We start from the raw sequence: 16,628 nt of genomic DNA, 5'->3' as shown, positions 1-16,628 counted from the left end.
AACTGAGCCAGAGCAGCTGCCCTCTACTTTGCAATTGAAGGACTCAATTGCAGTTTGATTTGGTGCTCTCCTTGTTTATGAGATGAATAGCAAGAAACACAATAAACCAACAAGATACTAGCTCCCCAGTGGAGTCGCCAGTTTGTTGTGGGGAAAAGTATCCGACTCGGAATGACCCTATCCCTACTCTAAGGGTGATAGTTCCTTAGCAACAACTGAAAGTAAAGCTTTGATATTTTTCCTTTATGAAAGTACAGAGAAGGAAGAAAAGATTGACCAACCGATGTCTTTCGCTTTTGTCGATCCTGTCTTCTTTCTTTGCCTCTTGTTCCCAACTCCTTGCTCCCTTTGCCGGCCCAGCTACACAAAGATCCTGCAAAAACAAGAGAGGGAAACTACAAGAAACATGTACTCATAACTGATGCATGGATTAGAATGGATCAAATATACAGATAAAAACAATACATCATTGCAATACAAGTAAATAGGAGAACATCAAAAGCTTTATTGATAGAAGAAAAAGGTTCTGAGAAGGTTACAACCATAAATGGCTCCAATCTAGCAGCACCTCCCCAGCAGCAAGAAATCTCCTCTTCTCCTCTATAAAAGCAATCACCCAATAGCTCTAACTGTAAACCAACAGCACTTCCTTGCTTTGCACAAAATTCCAGCCCCCCTAGACCTCATAGAAGAGCTCTATATATAGGAGATTTGGAGAAAGGATGAGTCAGCTTGAGACTGACCTAAAGCTGCCTTGTGTCCTCTCCCTCTTCAGTTAAACTTCAGTTCTTGAGTCCACTTGGAGATCCTTGCTTCCATATGGAGATCAAGTACCTCTTACTCATCATAGGGCGAATTCCTTGAACCAAGTGTCAGTTTGGAAGTTTCCTGGGCAGTTGACACCTTGCAGAATGACTGTGCCACTTGGCCAATCTCGCCCAGCGTAGGCAGCCTTCATTGGTTTTGACTTTCAGCACAGGTACAAGGAGGAGCAGTTGACATTCAGCGCAGATGCTCAGTGGAGCAGCTGACATGATCCAAAAATAGCCTGTTTTTGAGTGTTTTCAGGTGGAGAACTGATAGGAAGTGCTGTGGTTTGCTGACCTTGTTCCTCTAGGGGTAAGAACAACATGTTTAGGGACTGAGGATCCCTGTAATTATTGACATTTCATGCTCCATGCTGCGAGGCACAAAAATGTCTATAACACAAGGGTAGGTGGAAGTGCAGTCCATGCGTGATTCTGTCTAATGCACTACTAATCGAAGGGGTACCCACAGGGGTTACAAGGGATTCCAAAAAGTGTTACAACCTCTTGCAGTTCTTGCATGCGTTCCCCCCTAAATCTACAAGTTTATGCACTCAACGATATATCCCATGGTTTAAAGACCCTGGAACACGTCTCTATGCTAAAAAACATTCTACAAAAATTGGAAGTACAAATGGCCTTGGAAACTTCTTTGATACCACTTGTTATGCACTTGACATATGAGAAAACTAGAATACCATAAATACGAACCAATATAGCCCGAAGCATAGAAGTATCACATGAAATGAGACATGCTGCAAAAATATTTTATTATGTAGAAGAAAAGTACAATTTTCACTTACCTTTTCAATGGCGTAACCTCCAACAGAGTAGATCTCAATTAAAATAAGATTCGATGATTCTTCCCATGTTACCTACGACGATTTATAGCTTTATGACATCCAAAACCATAACTATTAGTGGTCCCTTGCATAACACGGGTTAACCACTTTATTTATTAACTATGGCCCATTTATAACCAATTGTGGTCCATTTTATTTAATGTGGGTCAACTAGTTACAATTATTATTAATGTGGATAACCTCTTATGGGATTTATTGACTCAACTAACTAACTATGACTCTGACTAGGCCCCTGGGGCTTATTACATAAATAAATGGGTTAGGGTTGGATGCTAATAGAGTACAAGGAGAATGTTGGATCAACAACTTCAATGGGAGGATTTTGCAGGTAACAGGTTGCATGTGTGGTTTCCTAGTTGAGGTGTGAATGCATGGAACATTCCTTTTTTATTTGGTTCATTTTCCATCATTGGCATGTGTTTTTCTTGGTTTGATAGTGGTTTCAGCCTTGCATTTCCATTTCCTAGATTTCCATGGTGTAATCGGATTCATTCTTGGTTGAGCTTTGAATTTCCAAAAGGTTTTGGAACCGGATGAGGTGGTCTCAAGAAAATTCCCAATGGTTGGGGGTGGAGATGTTTTTCTCGGGGAAGTACTCGACAGGTGGGGGTAGCCAGGAAAATTCCTCAAGCTAACAGTGAAGAAATTATGAGGCATCCAATCTTGGTTTTGTTTTCTGATATTGGGACATGTTTAGGTTAGATCATGGTAGCTTAAGGGATAATTTGGTTTAACCTTTGGATTCTCTGGTTGATTATATCTTGGTTTATCCCATGAGATCCCACATTCATGCTTGAAATATGGTACAAAGGTGATTGGTTGAAAGAAATATTTGGTTTAGCCCAGTATATGGTTGGGTGGTACGTGGAAGTGCCTAGCTTAGTTGGATTCTACACAAGTTAATAAGAGTTATTTTCTTATTGTGATCTATGAAATTTTTTACTTGTTATTATGTTGATTCTATGGTTGATTTTTCATGTTGAATATTCTAGTTACCTGCTGGTTATAAACATGGTTCTATGATGTGGTCTAGTTATGCATCGTGTTCATGACTTGATAAGTATTTAAATGGTTGATGAATGCATGGTCTAACAAGTGTTGTTTCAACTACTTGAGAGGGCATTAGACCTTCTTGGTGATTCATAGATGAAGTTCAGATATTTAAGATCAGATATGCATTCATGACCTGTAACTTATATGTTTACCGTAATATTGAGGAAGTATCTAATGTGTAATAGGAAGTCTAAGTCAAGTTATTGCTTCAAGTTTGAATTTTTGGCATTGTTATCACCTTAATCTTGATTTTGGAAAGTTACAGGAAGTTATGGGCAGTGATTTGGATGCTAGCCTAAAAAAGTGGCTCAGCTCTCAAAACTGTTGGAATAGAACTAGAGAATTTAGGTCATAACCACATGGAAGCATGCCTATGCATGTTTTTGGGACCTCATAATGACACTGATGTTGTGTTGTGCATGCAGTTGGGGAATGTCCCTTGTGAAACAGAGTTCCAACTCAAGGATTGACTACCTAGGGTGGTTCACACCCACCTGACTAGTGTGTGGTCTCTAAGGGATGTCAACTTGTGTTTGGATTGAAGGCCCCACTTCCATAATTGGAACTTGGAGGTTGGTTCATGTCCTAGTAGCACTCACACTGACATTTACCCCGTGGAGTGTGTAAAAGTGGGTAAATGTGGGAGGATGCATTACAGTGCATAATCTAAATCTTGAATCTAATATGATCAAAACTAGTGGTTCTTAAATACATTTCACCCTCTCTCATTTATATATCATGGCTCTTTGTACCTTAATTAGCTTTATCAATGTGCTCCACCATCAATTGCTTTAGATACTCTTGATTTTCAATGTTTTAGTTCACACAGTAATCAGGTGCAAGTTGGTTATATCTCGTAGGTAGAGGAGAAAAAGAGTAAAGATATATTCAATATCTCTTATCTTATTCAAATTCATCTATGTCAACATGATGTTTCTTGATTGATCAAGAATATTTTGATCTTGATAATCGTTCAAATGAAACCAAAGCTCTTAACCAAGATAATGGCTTGGGAAACCATCATTCTAATGACAATGAATCCATTACTATATATGGCGATGAATTCCCAGGTACATCAGCCAATATCTCAATTTATTTAGAAGACTTGGATATGCAAGGCTTAGATATGGGATCCAATATGATAAAAGGAAAAAAATTCATAGAGATTCCTTTCCCAACCTACTATTCCTTGCATCTTATTGCATGTAATGAAATAATTGATGATGAAAATATGCCATGATCTTCGAATGAACAATTTTATGAGCCAAATTTTGAATGGACGCAAGGTGGTAAGGTCATCCATAATGAACAATAAAGTAGTGTAATCATTGACTTGAAATATCCAACCTGAGATGGAATTAATGTTGTCATTCAAGTTATTCACGAAAGATTTATGACCTACACATCACAAATACATAACCAAAAGAATCTTATGACTTGACTAATCTATTTGTTAAGGTTGAAAAATTTGATCAAACTAGTGATGTAGAAAACTGGCATTTGATTAATAGTGATATTGTTGAAATAACTTATATTATTTTTCCACATACAATTCATGATCTGGCTCAACTCTCAAAGTATAATTATTCAACATTTGAAAGTTCAGGGACTTGTTAGGGAGTCAACGCACTTCATCTTTCACTAGTGGTTATGTATGGTTCTCATGGGACTGATGAGATCCGCGAACTAGGTTAGATCTATATTTTCCCACATAATTCCTTTCTTAGCATTATCTTGCCGGATGTTAGCTCACTCTTGAAGGATTTTTAGTGTTTTCAATTTAGTTTTTTTTATATTTCAAGATTGGGTTCTTCATTAGATAGAAAATTATGATTCAGTTAATTCAATTCCATACAAGTCTCTTGTATTAAATCTAGGTTTGGAGTGCATGTCTTTTATCAATTTACCTAGATTTGATATTGGCCATTATGATTATTAAGTCAACGATTATAATCAGAGGAAATACTTCTCCCTCTTGAACTCCTCCGTGAATGATCAACTTGTCATATTTCTTGTGCATGCTATGAAGCTAGCCTTTTTATTTTTGGCACAATCTATCCTCTTGAGTTTTAGAGAATGCTTGAATCATTTGGCGAAGTATAATCCTTATGTTGACAAATTGATTTCGCATGTTGATATGAATATTTGATCTACTTTGACACAGGTTTGTAATCCTTTTTCTGACTAGTTTCATTATTCTTTGTATCCTAACTAGGTTTCCAGATTTGCCATGCCAATAGTCATTGTTGATACCCTAAGCTCCCATGTTTCTGGTCAAGTTTGTGATCGAATACAAGGTAATGATTTCTTGTACCTAAGAATAGGAACCAATGATTTCTTATCATTAGCATCTAAAGAGCAGAGTTTTACCATCCAAATCATCTGTGATATTTCCCGAATAAACCCATCTCAATCTTTAAACAAGGATGAATCTTATGTGTTAACTGATAAATCAAATTGACTTACTAGCTTCAATATTTTTCATCCCATTAGTCATTTTCCCACTGGTATATCAGATGATGGATATTCATTTTCATTTATTGATATAATCAAGCCCATAATTTTTTACAATCCATCATTTCAATGCTTAAATACATGTCAAGAAGTTGAGGCACTACAACTTTCGCTAATAGTTATGTCAGGTCCTCAAAATCTTGACAAGGAATCTGAATAAGATCAGATAAAATTTCCCCCATGATATTCTCTCCATAATTTGACCATGCTAATTGAAATCACATCTTCACAAAAATTTCAAGGTTTTCAATCTAGTTATTTTGAATGTCATGTTTGAATCATTGGTTGGCTGGAAGAATCTTACTTAGCAAGTTTTGTTGTTAATAATAAGTTTTAATCTTACCTGATGTTTTCTAAGAATGAAAATGCATAAAAATGCACATTTCGATGAGGTAAAACTGTAGGCTAGCTAAACGAAGCATTTATGGCATAGTATTCTCCCAAAAGGCAAGACCTTGAAATTCTTATTCAGGAAACATAGCTAAATTCTTTTTCATCTACACATTGTTTTTCTTGGTTTTTACCATTGATATATTTATCCGTGTAGGTCGATAACAACTCTTGTGGTTGCACTAGAAATTTGATTTTACATAATCATGACCTTCTATAGATTAGGATCTAGGTTTAGTTGTTTATTTTTGTTTATTACAGTAATTGTACTTTCTTGCATTGTTTGCATAGCCTTTCCATACTTCAGTTGCATTTTTCCTTTATTTTGCACCCTACAATAATTTCCTTTTATTTTTAATTTTCGTTTTCATTTTAGTTTTTTTTTTTGCATCTCTTTTACAAGTTTGTATTGAATATATATTTTGTGTGAAATATGTTTCATTTGTCTTTAAGGTAATGTGTAAAAATGCTGAAAGGGAATTGTGATGCTCATTTCCATTATAGGATCTTCATTCCTTGAATCAACCATTTATATTGAGTGGTTTCTAACGCGTTAACTCAAACGTGTAGAGAAGGGAAAGAATAAAATATTATGTGAGAAAGCTAATTTCAAGATCCGTCTTCCACCCTTTGTAAAAAGATTTTTCTGGTGTCTCAAGACAATTGGGTTCATTTTTGAAAGGTCTCTCAATAATAGAGCACTTTCTATTTACAATCCACACCTCTGTCACAAAGGCTTGTGCCTTAACCATCACACTTTGAGATTGGTGTCATTTTGTTTTTATTTAAGTGTATACATGTTGATTTTGGGTACTGTGCATATTCTTGTCATAAGTTTGATTTTGTGTGTGTGTGTGATTATGTTTAGGGACTATTGGTATGTTCTTTCTCTCTCTATTGTTCCACTGATCTCACACTTAGACAATTTTGGGGTTCTTCCTTGTCCTCACATCTTGCGCGAGCTATGACTACATTGAACTTTCAACCCAAGAGGCGAGCACATAGTGCACTTCCAAGCTTGAGGTATGAGATACTTTTCTCCTAGACTTGTGACTTTCACCTACCTTGAGGTCAGATTCATTCACAAGCATAAATAACATCTCCAAAGCACAATCATCTAACCTCTTTCTCCTTACACCTACACTCTGCACCAAGCCTTGATAGCCTTGCCTTATGGAGTGCATAATGCACTTCAAATGAATGGTAAGGCCACCCTTATCTGTTGCAGTTGTAACCTATGCTCAACCAAGAGACTCCTTCTCAGTCATAGCACATTGCAGATGTTCAGTTCTCAAGCCTCTAGCTATTCTATCCAAGACTTGTGCTCTGCACCCAATATTATCCCTATCTCATTCCCTAGTGCAGTGCACACTTCCAATGACTAGAATCCCAACCCTTTCCTTCTGAACTTGCACCTTATGACCATGAAACCTTATCTTTCAGTACTACCGCACTCTCACATCACAGTCAACATCTTGCATGAGAAAACAAGATAGAATATGTGATTTTGGGACTGATATTGTCTTGTCATGAGTGAGTTTCATTTTCAGGTACTATTGAGCCAAAGTCAATTAGTCCATCATCTTAACATGGCAAATGATATTCAAGGAGGTTATCAAGAAGAGGTTTAAGAAGATATTTGTTGAAATGAGACAAATATGTTATCATGTCGGAGTAATGGAATTATTAACTACAACAGATAGATGGTGATCCATGATGGCTTAGAAGTTTCCAATACTATATCCAAACCCTTTGAAGGGTCAAGATGAATAACATACTAGACCTATCATAAAGAGTTGGAGACATATCAACAAAGAATAAAACTTGAGATCGACACATCACAATGAAGTTTCATTTCATAGTCGTTGTTGTATCCGCCTCATTTTTATATTAGTAGTAATGTTGTAGAGGAGACTTCTTTTATATACAGGGAGACATTGGAAACTTTGGAAAGGAAAAATGAGATTAAAAAGAAAAAGGAAAATAAGGAAAGGGAGAAAGGGCAGTGGAATATGGGTCTCCCCTGCATTTTGCATCAAAGGGTTAAATAATGAACACTTTTATGGAGGATCGTCATCCATCCAAAAGCCACCCACGCTCAATGAGACTCCAGTGGGATAATGAGCATGGAAATTAAGTTGGTGTTTACCCCTAGAGAGTCAAACTAAAAAGGGTAAGCAGGGTAGATCAATGTTTGGGATTAATTCTAGTGCGTCGAATCTCGTTCCTTACCCCTTACAAGCACCCCATCGGAGGGTGGGGACCAGGCATGCCACCCATCATGGAAATAGAGCAACAATGTTAGCAAGTGAGTGTAGACTACTACAGATAAAATCACTAACCTCTCACTCATTGCCCAACTTGATAACGTTGCCTGTCATGCCATGTCAACTCCTAGTTTTTCCCACCCACATCCCTCCATAAAGTGACCATTACCATTTGAATTACTCTATTTTATGTATTTTTTCCTTAGCTAACATCATTCATTTGACCTACAGTCTAGCCTAGTGTATTCCTCGCACCCATGACATCCAATTGTATTTTTTTAATAAGTAACCCATAGTCTCTTGCCCTCAAAATGTTAATATCACAATTAAAATGAATAAGTCTATGCCTAAAACCCCCAAGTCTCAGGAGGAGTAACCCTCATGCCACACTGAGCCCCTTATGGAAAAAGGAGAAAAAATTCACAACCCTTTCTTCCCCCACCACCTATCAAACCTTTGATTTTACCTATATGGTAGCTACCTAAAGAAGGAAGAGCCTTTTTGAGTTGTCGAATACTGGTTATACTACCTTATCATCCCAATGGTCTGTCCCTTCCAAAAGTTTGTATCTTCGCTTAGGACCACCTATGTCAAGGAGAATAATTGCTGTTTCTCTTCCAAAGGGGAGAAGATTCTATAATTTATCCCAAAATTGGTCTAGAAAGCCTTTATCTATGTCAAATCCCAAAACCTAGATAATTTCATTGAGACCACCCTTGTTGTTGGGTATGTGTTATATTATTTCCATGACTAGAATCATGTGTTGTACATTGGACTAGGAGAAATGGGGGAGGTCACAGTGGTCCCCCCCTGTTGGGGGGTTTAACAGGGCGCAGTAGCCCCCCTGCACGAGGTCTGTAGTAGAGCCTTAGGAACTTTTTTAATTCAGACCCGATAATAGTTAAACAGACCCTAGGATGGAGGGTTGACCCAAAGAGCGTGGGTAGACCTACCCATGGTTTCGTGTATGGGTTTGGCACATGGTTTTGGGCATGATGGTTTTCTGTCCATGATACTTTGTAGATCCGTTCAAGGGAACTAATGTTATGTTCTAATCCAGTGTTAATGGATTGGGGTTTATGAATGATTCAGCATGTATATATATGTATTGTAACATTGAAAGGAATATAATGAAAAATCAACCTGGTAGTCCCAATTTTGGGATCCAAGGGAAAATATCTGTGTATATTTGTTTTTTTCTCGCCATTGTTTTTTTCTGTTTGAAGAATTAGTTTGAAGATAATTTCTATACAAGGTTAAAACCTACATTTGGCATCATAGTTATTTAAACTTCAAGGGGACACCTTTGTTGCTGAGGGGTTTTTCTCTGGCCTATTTTAGACCTCTTTCAGTGGGAGATCTATAGGATCGATTCTCACGATGAAAGAAGATGGCAAATAGTGGAAATATAGAGATTGATAAATTCAGTGGGTAAAGTTTTAACTTGTGGAAGCACAAGATGGAGGATCTGTTGGTGGATAAATATTAGTGGATCGTGGTAGATTTGGGTACTAAATGAACAACAATGTTAGCAGAAGATTGGGCGAAGTTAGATTGAAAGGAAAAGAGCACAATATGATTGTGTATCTTAGATTCATTATTGTTGAATGTATTCGGGGAATCTATGATGAAGGATTTGTAGGGCAAGTTAGGGACTTTGTACCAATCTAAGTCTCTGGTGAACAAACTGTTTCTGTGGAAAACATTGTATTACCCCAGGATGAAGAATGGAGACTCAGTAACAGAGCATCTGAATGGATTTAATATTGTGGTAATATATTTGTTATCTATTTATATAAAAATTTCAAATGAATATAAGTGCATCAGTTTGTTGTGTTCTCTACCACATTCATTGGATAGTCTAGTTATTTCTATAGGTAGCAATACAACTACCTTGAAGTTTGATGAAATATTCCCATCCTTGTTGTCAGAGGAGATGAGATGGAAAAATATGGAGAGCCAAAATGGAGATTCCTTGTCTATATGAGGCGGTCCACAAAAAAAAACCAATGAGGAAAATTGCTGCAAAATATAAGGAGATGGGTGTGAAACCTAGGGAAAACGGTGGTACCCTAAAGCGAATGACTAAAAAAGGTTCAAAAGGAACTTTGGATGGAAACAACCTATAGTTTAAGATCTAAAAAAGGAAGATACATATCTAGAAAATATGGCAGAAAGCTCTACAAAAACTCAGACTTCTTACTCAACCGAACTCCTCCTATAATGGTGGAAGTGTACTAGAATCCCTAAGGGGATAATTTACACTTCGACGAGTGAAACAGAGTATATAAAGGCCTAAGTGGGCTAATATAGTGATCAACAAACCCAATGGACCTCTCTCAGCAAAACCCATAAAAATATTAGAAAAAATCCCAGAAACCCTAAAATCGCAGGTACTGCCCTGTTTAGGGGGCTATCGCACTTTTTGGGCCAAAAAGTGTGCTCTTGACCTCAAGATCATAGTTTTTGGACAGAAAAGTGCAATTTTTGCTCCTCAGTCCTTGGGCGGCAAGTCTCGGAAAATATCTTCGTCTTTGTCGTGGCTCATTCCTGTGACCTTCAGAACTAACCAGAATACTTGTAGAAGTTATAAATTTCACTGATCTAGGGTTATAATGCTAGTAGACAACATTAAGAGACTGAAAAAGAAAAAAAAGAAAAAAACCTACGCTAAAAACTGAAGGTCGCCTATGTTTTTGGATCAGAATTAAAAACAAGGTGGAGTTGCCAATTTTTAACGACAATCAGAAATTCCCTAGTGGAGTTGCCAAATTTTTAATAAGTATTCTTCTCGAAGGTGTACGAAAAGAAATCACTTTAGGTTGTGGATGAAAAACAACCCAAACAATAAAAATGGTTATTAAATAGTGTAGATCTGCAGCAAATGATAGAAACAAAACCTGCCAAAGCCCTGGTCTATGCAATAGAAACAGTTAAATAGCAGAATGAAATAAGTGTAAGTAACTGCAATAGAACACTTTTGAAGGGAACAAATAATGTTATCAATCCCCCTTTATGGGATGGGTTCTTGGCTATCCTCAATGTCTTCAACGTTTTTAGAGTCTCTCTCCTCTATAATGTGTAAAACCCAGCAAACAAAATGTTTGATCTCAATGAGAACTCAAATGGAAAAGAAAAATGGTGTATGGTAGTGATAATAATCAGCGTTACAACAGTGAGTGCAGCAATGAAAGTGATCAAAAGTAAAGAATGTAAAACCCTTCTATTTATAACAAAATATTAGGTTGTTCTTGAATAATGGGAAATAATAAAATATTATTAACCAAATTCTAGAATTAACCATTTGGAATATTTTATTATATTTGTTTGGAGGGAAAAAATATTTAAACTTTTATTTAGAAATAATAAATAAATAAATGGTTTATTTATAATCTCAAGAAATATGGTTAAGGAATAATAAACAAATAATTATTTATTTAAGTATTCCTAGGGGATTTAGTCAAACTTGACAAGGAATAATAACTAATTAGTGATTAATTAATTAATCCTAGAGAACAATAAGATAATTAATGATTTATCTATTCATTTAACTTCTCTTGTTAGAGCATAGATTGCATGGTTGACCTGGCAGTGACTGAATCAACTCTAGAGGGGATGGTGGACAGTATGACTGCAGGCCGAAATGGGAAACACGTGATGAATGGTATGAAAATATGGATGGAAAACTGTGACATAATACAATGGGATGTGAAACAGGCTCCATGGATGCAAACATGACTCATCGCAGATGCTCTGAACAAGGGTGACTCATGATGTTGCCAGACAGAATAGGCCCAATGGGGACCATGAAAACATGAGAAAATGATGTTTTCTCATGACGAAAATCGACATGTGAGACAAAAAGCACCAAGGGAAGGTGGTCCCCAAAGTAAAAGCATCGCATATGAAGAAATTCGATTTTGAGAGGTGACGAAGTGACCCTTCTAGGAAAAATGCCTTCCGGGCGAAATGTTAAATCGTCAAAAACAAAGAGAGACTCATTAGAGTACTGGGTGAGAGTTTTCCAATGGTGTTGACAGTTTGTCAAACAAAACTACGACAAAAAAACTATGGATTTTCCTATTAAAGGGTGTTTTCCCTCCAATTTGAGAGGAGGTGAAGGCCCTAAATCTTTTGGAGACTATAGTGGACAAACCAACCATTGGAATCAGAGTCTGTGACTTTCAAGCAAGTGGCCTTACTTATCTAAAGTGCCTCTCTGAGTGATGGCTCCTGGTGAAGAATTAAGGGAAGAGGAAAACGAGAATGAACTACTAGAGGAGGTATAGAATCATCCTCGCCCACTAAGTAAAACATGAGGACTATGTGGTAAAGGTGGTATGATATAGAGTAGAAAATTTGAAGATATGGTATCAAACATCTACAATATGCGATGTGAATATGGCTCGCTGGAGAGGCTAGTAGGACAAACTATCCAAGGAATGGGAGGATAATCGACCATACCTAAACCCAGTGGGATCTAGGCCGAGACTTATATTAATCAATTGAGAAGATGGCTACGGGAAAACCATCATGTCCCCAAGCATGGGATACTACCCGAAAGCATATGTGATGGAGGGGACTGATCTGGTATGCAAAGGTGGGAATGATGCCCCTTAGAAGGAGTTTGTGGAGTGCCATTGTGTTCCACGTGGTCGAAAAAGGGATTCAAGCATCTTAGCCCAACATGGCATGAGATCATCCAAAGGATGATAAGAAGATGTAGGGGCCTATGTGCCGACCAATATACTATGGGCATACCAGATGTATTTAGAGTGGTGGACTCCAAACACATTTATTTTTATATGTTTTATGTGATACATATGACACATCATTTATATGATGATGATGGTTCGCTATGTGTTGCGTTTATGGTTGTCTTCTATGGTATACATGTGATAAATGCCAATCTAGAATGCTATTTTCAATGGTATCTACATAGTTACTTTGGGTTCTAGGAACATGACTAAAAGTAATGGTTTCAAATTCACATACCAATAGCTTAACGCGTAGATATTTTCTCAATAGGCCTTGTTATGCACATGATACACACCATTCAATTGCATGACAAGAAGTAAGGAATCTAAACAAACATGAATATGAAGGATGTGATGAGTGAGGGCATTGACTAAAAAACCTATCATTGTGTCATATTCAGCCTGGTTATTGGTGCCAGACCCAATGCACATGCCATTAGAATGGACTAACATATGCAAGGGGGTGAAAATGGCCCATGTTGTCGAGGCTATATTCCTGGAGAAGCGACTCGCACCACTGGCATAACGGATATATTTTGTGGATGATGGATCCATATGAAAGGTGAAAAAGACAATAAATGAGATGATGCAACCTACCTAAATGCATGACAGAAATAAATACACACAAATCAATGGGATGTGCTATGGGTGAAGTTTCTTAATTTAGAGTGCATTGCGAGGATCAGGAAGGAGTTGACCTTCAAAATCCTCCAGAAGATGTGCCCCCTTGCCTAAGTGCAAGGGTAATGAAAGGTATACATAACTTCCATGATGTCAACATCAGAATGGAAGATGGGCGAACGAGAGGAATACTAACTACATGATGTGGCAATGGTATCTGGTGCATCATCCTGAGAAAAAAGGTTCACATACGCATCATCTGAACTGGTAGATGACAAGCTAGTAGATGCAAAATATATCGATTTTGAGACCTGGGTTTCTGATGAAGGAGGTTCGATATAAGCACATGAAAAAACATCAGAAAGGTTTTCCTGTGAGGAACTCAAGCATAATGACAGGTAAAGGATATGGATAGTGGAGTCTGTTAGCGCTTGAGATTTCACCCTAGGCTGAGGAAGGTAAATCTTCAAGGCTACATCAAACCATTTCACCTCGTAGCTAGCCCTACGAGGTATGAGAAGGCTCTCTCGGGTCAGATTTGATAGATCTTATAATATAATTAGGCTGACCAATTAGAATCAAAGATATTAGGCTAGTAAATTGATAGGGGGTTTGGATTTGATGATTTTTTTTTGGGGTTTTTTAATGGAATGACGGGGCTTTTCTGGGCTACATGGGCAAAATCACAGTTTCAAACAGAGAAATATAATGACTACACAGGTTGTCAACTGAGGCAAGGTAGGCATGCAATTTAACACCAAATCTGGTTTCAAACGGGATGGCAAGACTGGTGAGGAGTTAAGGAGGGCAGACAATAAATCTGAATCCTCCTTAAACAGTAGAAAACATCAAATGCGAACAAACTTATAGGAGGAGCATATAATACTATGAATTCCTACCTAATCACTTCATTTGTTCAGCTTGAAAGGGTCATGAAATGAAATGGAATATAACTGATTACATATGAGACAAAGGGAAAAACTATGCTAAATCAACATACCACATGAATCTCGGCAAACAGAGCTGTGAAATTCCATTAAATTCTCTGCAGAAAACTGTACATTATAAAACTCTCTGCTTCTCCAGCAGCTCCCAGCGCTCAGAAAAAACTCTCCTCTCTCACTCTAAAAAAAAAAAACTCCTCTACAAATGAATTTTTAATACATTAAATAAAAAAAACTGCCCAAAACAGGGGCGCTGTTTTTTTTAACTGACTACCTCCGCTCTCCCCCTTTTTTATTACAACATCATTATTTTTATAAACTACTCTAAAACAAAACAACAGATTGACCCACAATCCGGGCGCTGTTTTAACCTAAGCAATAAAAATAGAGGAGAATCCTCCATCTGCTCCTAAAGATAGAACCGTCTTCCACTATTCCAGCGTGAAGATTTCGAATGGCCCATGAAAACTGGCTGATGATAGAAATAAGTAATCGCACCTTTGAATGCCACTTTGCAACGATTGCCACGTTACTGATATATTTAATTCATATGCAGAAGGTTCTATAAAACAATGACTTATGTATAAACAACTCAATACTGTTTAAAATCCTCTGATGGCCACTTAAAGATATCAATTGGGGCGTAGATCCACTTGGAGATTTAACTGAAGCTATTAATAGAAGATCGAATCTTATTTTTCTGTTATGTAGGCTCTCATTGATGACACAATCCTCCCATGTTGACAACTGGCCAGCCACGCGGTCTTCACATCGCATACCACTCTGGAAGATGGCTTCTGCCGAAATGACCACGGAAAAGATGTTTGCCACTTTGAGGAAATTGCCATATTGGGAACGGTAATATTGAATTTTATTATGCTATAAAATTTCTATTAGCTGCTGCGTTTTGAATTTTTTCTATAACTTCATTGATGTTCATGGTCCCGAGTTCTCTTTCATCTTTGCCACTACCTTTCGACGATATTGGACCTGAGTGCCTGTTACAGGTTAAAATACAGGTTTGCACTGGAGAAAGCCACAAAGAAACATCACCAGCATAACGTTCTATCAATATGCCAAAGAATCTTTCAAGAGATCTTAGGATGGCCCTGTGAATCATGATGGGCCGTTTTTTTCTCTGAATTTGAATCAATATAGAATAGATCAAATCGCTGAGGCAAATTGAAATCAACCTGAACTGTAGGCAAACTAGGAAATACAAACCCACTGGTACTATACACTCTTTAGATTTTGACAAAATTAATGTACTGCTTGCTTTAGAGAACTAAACTGCTGCATTCTGGTGGAGGAACGGGATATCTGTTTTTGTCTTCGCAGTAGTCATAGATCATGTAATTTTTGCGCACCCACTTGGAGATGTGTCTATTAGATCTGACTTGGCACGCCCCCTCAACGCGGAAGTTTGTATAAGAAGCCGCAAAGGGAGCGTTGCTCCAATTGGTATTCACTTGCCCTCTTTGAGTAGCCCAATCATCCGCATTCCACAAGCTGGAGAAAACTCCCATGGCTTGGCTGTTCAAGAACGGCACCCACATTACTTGATTTTTCTTGTATACTCTGATGGGAGTGGCGTCCACATAGAATATGATGTGATGCGGGTTCCACTTAATGGGATATGTGTGAAAGTCCGCAGTGGGGTCGAACCACAAACAAATGCGTTGCTCTCTCTTCCCAATTTCATGGGCGTATATGTTCGTCTGCACAATGTAAGGCTCCCCAGACACATTCTCCAGAAATTCAAAATCCATTTCATCATGCTTTGCCCCTGCATTCGAAGAGAGTTGCAACATATATATTCCATATCCAATGTCAATCAACCATAAAATGCACCACTTCCTTCATCAACAGAATAGTCCCCCCCCTTGTCTTTGAATATTGAAAGGCAATGCACTCCACTTTTTAATACTCCTGAGGTAAGCCGTACCTCGTCTTCTCTCATGCCTTCCAGCCCATGTGAACTACCAGAACTTGATGACTGAGATGCCTGCATTTCTGATGTGTTGGCATGACTTATACTGCAAACTAATGTCTTCATTCCTATGATGAGAGTCCTTATTAATTTCTTGCAATCTTTTAGCTCCTGGGAAAGCCCTAAAGGGTTCTGAAGGTTCAAAGCTGTCTGCACAGGTAGCTCCATCTTCAATCGTAAACTGTATTGTTCTTTCCCATCTTCATAATCTCCAATTAGCTGAGGAATAGTGTGCTTTAATGTACTGAACTTGCTCACAAAAGCTTCTAATATAATTCCCAGTAAGGCTCGACTTTTTCCTTGCTCGTAGGGTCCACACCTCTGATAAAGATTGGTTTAACCAAATTAAGCATCAATCGGGCAGAAGTTGTCTGCATGCTGAATGACAGCGATGAGTCATTCAAATTTCTGGAAAACAAGTTT

The 16,628-nt window shown here is 37.7% G+C and overlaps 1 pseudogene; it reads right to left on the bottom strand.

Moving 5' to 3' along the window:
- Positions 1–15,492: 15,492 nt before the first annotated feature.
- LOC149168813 (xyloglucan endotransglucosylase/hydrolase protein 9 pseudogene) lies at positions 15,493–16,026 on the bottom strand (annotated as a pseudogene).
- Positions 16,027–16,628: the final 602 nt, after the last annotated feature.

Source organism: Pinus tabuliformis, chromosome 4_2, assembly GCF_031772625.1.
Source record: "Pinus tabuliformis cultivar Carrire ecotype Pingquan chromosome 4_2, CPIR1, whole genome shotgun sequence".
Lineage (NCBI taxonomy): Eukaryota > Viridiplantae > Streptophyta > Pinopsida > Pinales > Pinaceae > Pinus > Pinus tabuliformis.
The sequence above is the reverse complement of the archived record's forward strand: the minus strand, read 5'-3'. Positions and strand labels throughout refer to the sequence as shown.